General features: G+C 41.0%; 1 non-coding gene across 1 annotated transcript; it reads right to left on the bottom strand.

Moving 5' to 3' along the window:
* Positions 1 to 3482: 3482 nt before the first annotated feature.
* On the bottom strand, positions 3483 to 3590 carry LOC112718999 (small nucleolar RNA R71). The gene has a single exon (XR_003161324.1). It is a non-coding gene; the product is annotated as a small nucleolar RNA R71 (small nucleolar RNA).
* Positions 3591 to 6219: the final 2629 nt, after the last annotated feature.

Genomic DNA, 6219 nt, shown 5'->3' with positions numbered 1-6219 from the left:
TGATAGTCCATACTTTGCCCAAGATTTGATGGCCCAAACCGGCGTTCAAAGTCACCTCAAGAAATCCCAGCGTTAAACGCTGGAACTGGCACCCAAATGGGAGTTAAACGCCCAAACTGGCACTAAAGCTGGCGTTTAACTCCAAGAAGGGTCTCTGCACGAAATTTGCTTCATTGCTCAGCCCAAGCACACACCAAGTGGGCCCGGAAGAGGATTTTTATGTCATTTACTCATTTCTGTACACCTTAGGCTACTAGTTCTTATAAGTAGGACCTTTTACTATTGTATAGGGACTTTTGGTAGCTATCTTCATTTTTATGCTATCTTAGATCATTGGGAGGCTGGCCATTCGGCCATGCCTAGACCTTATGCTTATGTATTTTCAACGGTGGAGCTTCTACACACCATAGATTAAGGTGTGGAGCTCTGCTGTACCTCGAGTATTAATGCAATTACTATTGTTCTTCCATTCAATTCCGCTTGTTCTTGTTCCAAGATATCACTTGTTCTTCAACTTGATGAAGGTGATGATTGACGCCCATCACCATTCTCACTCATGAACAAAGTGACTGACAACCACTCTTGTTCTACAAGCATTTGAGGCTTGGTGAATATCTCTTGGATTCCTGATTGCACGATGCATGGTTGATCGCCTGACAACCGAGTGCTCGCCTGACAAACGAGCCAACCATTCCGTGAGATCAGAGTCTTCGTGGTATAGGCAGGACCTGATGGCGGCATTCAAGAGAATCCGGAAGGTCTAAACCTTGTCTGTGGTATTCTGCGTAGGATTCAATGATTGAATGACTGTGACGTGCTTCAAACCTGTAACCTACTGGGCATTAGTGACAGACGCAAAAGAGTGATTCTATTCCGGTAGGGGAGGGAACCAAACCGGTGATTAGCCGCACTGTGACAGAGTGCATGAGCATTAGTTTTCACTGCGAGGATGGGAGGTAGCTGCTGACAACAGTGAAACCCTACACGAGCTTGCCATGGAAAGGAGTAAGAAGAATTGGATGAAGACTGTAGGAAAGCAGAGAGACGGAAGGGAAGGCATCTTCATGCGCTTATCTGAAGTTCCTACCAATGAATTACATAAGTATCACTATCTTTATCTTTTATGTTATTTTCGTTCATCACCATATACATTTGAGTTTGCCTGACTAAGATTTACAAGATGACCATAGCTTGCTTCAATACTAACAATCTCCGTGGGATCGACCCTTACTCGCGTAAGGTTTATTACTTGGACGACCCAGTGCACTTGCTGGTTAGTTGTGCGAAGTTGTGTAATGCCATGGTATTGAGCTACCAAGTTTTTGGGGTTCATGACCGGGGATTATGAGAGTTATGAAAAAGTATTGTTCACAATTTCGCGCACCAAGTTTTTGGCGCCGTTGCCGGGGATTGTTCAGTTTGGACAACTGACGGTTCATCTTGTTGCTTAGATTAGGTATTTTTTTTTCTTTTTTTCAGAGTTCTTAAGAATGAATTCTAGTGTTTCAAGGTGATGTTCTTATCATCACCAAAGTTGATTGATCTTCATCAATTTAGCTCTTGAATGCAATGTCCTGCTGAAGCTTGGCCGGCCATGTCTAATTTCTTTAGACTAAAGCTTTAGACTAACATTGCATGATTCCTGGAATTCTCATTAAGAATTTTGATACCTTTATTTTCTTTTTCTACATAATTTTCGAAAAATCCAAAAGAAAATTATAAAATCATAAAATCCAAAAATATTTCTTTTTTGAGTCTAGAGTCTCATCTTAAGTTTAGTGTCAATTGCATGTTTCTGTTCTTATTGCATTCATGCATGTGTCCTCATTGATCTTCAAGTTGTTCTTGATGATTTCCTTGTTCTGATCTTTGAATTCTATTGACTTGAGTGTTTTGTGTGTCTCATATGCATTTTCGTTTTGTTAGTGTCAGTAGTATACAAACTGCTAAGTTTGGTGTCTTGCATGCATTGTCATTTGATTCTTGTTGCATTTTGGTTTGTCCTTATTATTAAAAATCCAAAAATATTTTTAATTGGTGTCTTTTCAAGTCAATAATACAGAGAATTGAAGATTCAGAACACACTGCAGAGGAATCACACAGAAAAAGCTGGGCATTCAAAAATGCCCAGTGAAGAAGACAGACTGGCGTTTAAACGCCAGCCAGGGGGCCTGGCTGGGCGTTTAACGCCCAAAAGGGTAGCATTTTGGGCGTTAAACGCCAGAATGGATACCATTCTGGGCGTTTAACGCCAGGATGGCTAAAGGGGGAAGATTTTGTTTTCAAATCAATTTTTTTCTAAGTTTTCAAAATTTCTTCCAAATCAAATCTTTTTCAAATCAATTTTTCAATCAAATCTTTTTCAAAATTAACTTCTTTCCTTTTTCAAAGAAACTTACTATCAATTAATGATTTGATTCAACATTTCAAGTATGTTGCCTTTTCTGTTGAGAAAGGTTTAATGTTTGAATCATATCTTTTCTTGTTAAGTCAAGTTTTTAATTTTCAAATCAAATCTTTTTAAAATGTTTTTCAAATCATATCTTCTCAATCACATCTTTTTAAAACCAATCATATCTTCTTAACCACATCTTTTTCAAAATAGTTTTCAATCAAATGTTTCTGATTTCTAATTTCAAAATCTTTTTCAAAAATCATTTGATTTCTTTTCCCTTTTCATTTTCGAAAATTAAGTAATGTTTTTCAAAAATATTTTTTTTAAATTTTCCACTTAATTTTCGAAAATTACTTCCCTTCTTCTCACATCCTTCTGTTTATGGACTAACACTATCCCTTAATGCAAAATTCGAACTCCATCTTCTTTGATACGTTCGAATTTTCTACCTCTGTCTTCCATTCTTCTTTTCCTCTGACACCTTAAGGAATCTCTATACTGTGACATAGAGGATTCCATATTTTCTTGTTCTCTTCTCTTTCATATGAGCAGGAACAAAGACAAAGGCATTCTTGTTGAGGCTGATCCTGAACCTGAAAGGACCTTGAAGAGAAAGCTAAGAGAAGCCAAAGCACAACTCTCTTTAGAGCACTTGAACGAACTCTTCAAGGAAGAAGAACAAATGGCAGCCGAAAACAACAACAATGCCAACAATGCAAGGAAGGTGCTTGGTGACTTTACTGCACCTACTCCCGACTTCTATGGGAGAAGCATCTCTATCCCTGCCATTGGAGCAAACAACTTTGAGCTTAAGCCTCAATTAGTTTCTCTAATGCAACAGAATTGCAAGTTTCATGGACTTCCACTGGAAGATCCTCATCAGTTTTTAGCTGAGTTCTTGCAAATCTGTGACACAGTCAAGACTAATGGGGTTGACCCTGAGGTCTACAGACTGATGCTATTCCCTTTTGCTGTAAGAGACAGAGCTAGAACATGGTTGGACTCTCAACCTAAAGAAAGCCTGGACTCTTGGGAAAAGCTAGTCAATGCCTTCTTGGCAAAGTTCTTTCCACCTCAAAAATTGAGTAAGCTTAGAGTGGAAGTCCAAACCTTCAGACAGAAGGAAGGAGAATCCCTCTATGAAGCTTGGGAAAGATACAAACAATTGATCAGAAAGTGTCCCACTGATATGCTTTCTGAATGGAGCATCATAGGTATTTTCTATGATGGTCTCTTTGAACTGTCCAAGATGTCCTTGGATAGCTCTTCTGGAGGATCTCTTCATCTGAAGAAGACGCCTACTGAAGCTCAAGAACTGATTGAAATGGTTGCAAATAACCAATTCATGTACACTTCTGAAAGAAATCCTGTGAACAATGGGACTAGTCAGAAGAAAGGAGTTCTTGAGATTGACACTTTGAATGCCATATTGGCTCAGAATAAAATATTGACTCAACAAGTCAATATGATTTCTCAAAGTCTGTCTGGGATGCAAAATGCACCAAGCAGTACTAAGGAAGCTTCATCTGAGGAAGAAGCTTATGATCCTGAGAACCCTTCAATAGAAGAGGTGAATTACATGGGAGAACCCTATGGAAACGCCTACAATCCTTCATGGAGGAATCATCCAAATCTTTCATGGAAGGATCAACAGAGACCCCAACAAGGTTTCAATAACAATAATGGTGGAAGAAACAGGTTTAGCAATAGCAAGCCTTTTCCATCATCTTCTCAGCAACAGACAGAGAGTTCCAAGCAGAATAATTCCGACTTGGCAACCATGGTCTCTGATCTAATCAAAACCACTCAAAGTTTTATGACTGAAATTAGATCTTCCATTAGGAATCTGGAAGGACAAGTGGGTCAGCTGAGCAAGAAAATTACTGAACTCCCTCCAAGTACTCTTCCAAGCAACACAGAAGAAAATCCAAAAGGAGAGTGCAAGGCCATCAATATGGCCGAATTCTGGGAGGAAGAAGAGGCAGTGAATGCCACTGAGGAAGGCCTCACTGGGCGTCCACTGACCTCCAATGAGTTCCCCAATGAGGAACCTTGGGAATCTGAGGCTCAAGATGAGACCATAGAGATTCCATTGGACTTACTTCTGCCATTCATGAGCTCTGATGAGTATTCTTCTTCTGAAGAGGATGAGTATGTCACTGAAGAGCAAGTTGCTAAATACCTTGGAGCAATCATGAAGCTAAATGACAAGTTATTTGGAAATGAGACTTGGGAGGATGAACCCCCTTTGCTCACCAAAGAACTGGATAACTTTTCTAGGCAGCAATTGCCTCAAAAGAGGCAGGACCCTGGGAAGTTTTCTATACCTTGTACCATAGGCACCATGACCTTCAAGAAGGCCTTGTGTGACTTAGGATCAAGCGTAAACCTCATGCCCCTCTCTGTAATGGAGAAATTAGGGATCTCTGAGGTACAAGCTGCAAAAATCTCACTAGAGATGGCAGACAACTCAAGAAAACAAGCTTATGGACTTGTAGAGGATGTTTTGGTGAAGATTGAAGACCATTACATCCCTACTGATTTCATAGTCCTAGAGACTGGGAAATGCATGGATGAATCCATCATCCTTGGCAGACCCTTCCTAGCCACAGCAAAGGCTGTGATTGATGTTGATAGAGAAGAGTTGATCATTCAAGTGAATGAAGAATCCTTGGTGTTTAAGGCCCAAGGATATACCTCTGTCATCATGGAGAGGAAGCATGAAGGGCTTCTCTCAAAACAGAGCCAAACAGAGCCCCCACAACCAAACTCTAAGTTTGGTGTTGGGAGGCCACAACCAAACTCTAAGTTTGGTGTTGAACCCCCACATTCAAACTCTAAGTTTGGTGTTGGGAGGTTCCAACACGGTTCTGAGCATTTCTGAGGCTCCATGAGAGTCCTCTGTCAAGCTAATGACAATAAAGAAGCGCTTGTTGGGAGGCAACCCAATGTTTTATAATTAATTATTTTCTTTTGTTATTTTATCTTTTTTTTGTAGGTTGATGATCATAAGAAGTCACAAAAACAATGAAAAAAGCAAAAACAAAATGAAAAACAGGAAGAAAAACAGCACACCCTGGAGGAAGATGCTGCTGGCGTTTAAACGCCAGTCAGCCTAGCAGTTGGGCATTTAACGCCCAGTCTGGCACCATTCTGGGCGTTTAACGCCAGAAAGGGGCACCAGACTGGCGTTAAACGCCAGTAAAGGGCAAGAACCTGGCGTTAAACGCCAGGAATGGGCACCAGCCCGGCGTTTAACGCCAGAAATGGCTCAAAACGTGGATTTTGATGCCATTTGGTGCAAGGATGCCTTTTCCTTGACACCACAGGATCTGTGGACCCCATAGGACCCTACCATCACTCTCTCTCTTCTTCCCCCATTCACCAATCACCTCAACACCTCTTCCCCAAAAACCCCTCACCTATCAAATCCCATCTTTCTCTTCATCACTCACATCCATCCTTCATAAACCCCCACCAACCTCACCCTTCAAATTCAAACCACTTTCCCTCCCAAACCCACCCATCATGGCCGAACCCTTTACCCCCTCTCTCCTATATATACCCTTCTTCAACCCTTCATTTTCACACAACCTAAACACCACTTCTCCCCCTCTTTGGCCGAACACACCACCATCTCCCTCTTCCTCATTTCTTCTTCTTCTACTCTCTTCTTTCTTCTTTTGCTCGAGGACGAGCAAACATTTTAAGTTTGGTGTGGTAAAAGCGTTGCTTTTTCATTTTTCCATAACCATTATGGCATCCAAGGCCGGAGAAACCTCTAGAAAGAGGAAAGGGAAGGCAAAGGCTTCCACCTCCGAGTC

This window comes from Arachis hypogaea, chromosome 10 (genome assembly GCF_003086295.3).
Source record: "Arachis hypogaea cultivar Tifrunner chromosome 10, arahy.Tifrunner.gnm2.J5K5, whole genome shotgun sequence".
Classification (NCBI taxonomy): Eukaryota; Viridiplantae; Streptophyta; class Magnoliopsida; order Fabales; family Fabaceae; genus Arachis; species Arachis hypogaea.
The sequence above is the reverse complement of the archived record's forward strand: the minus strand, read 5'-3'. Positions and strand labels throughout refer to the sequence as shown.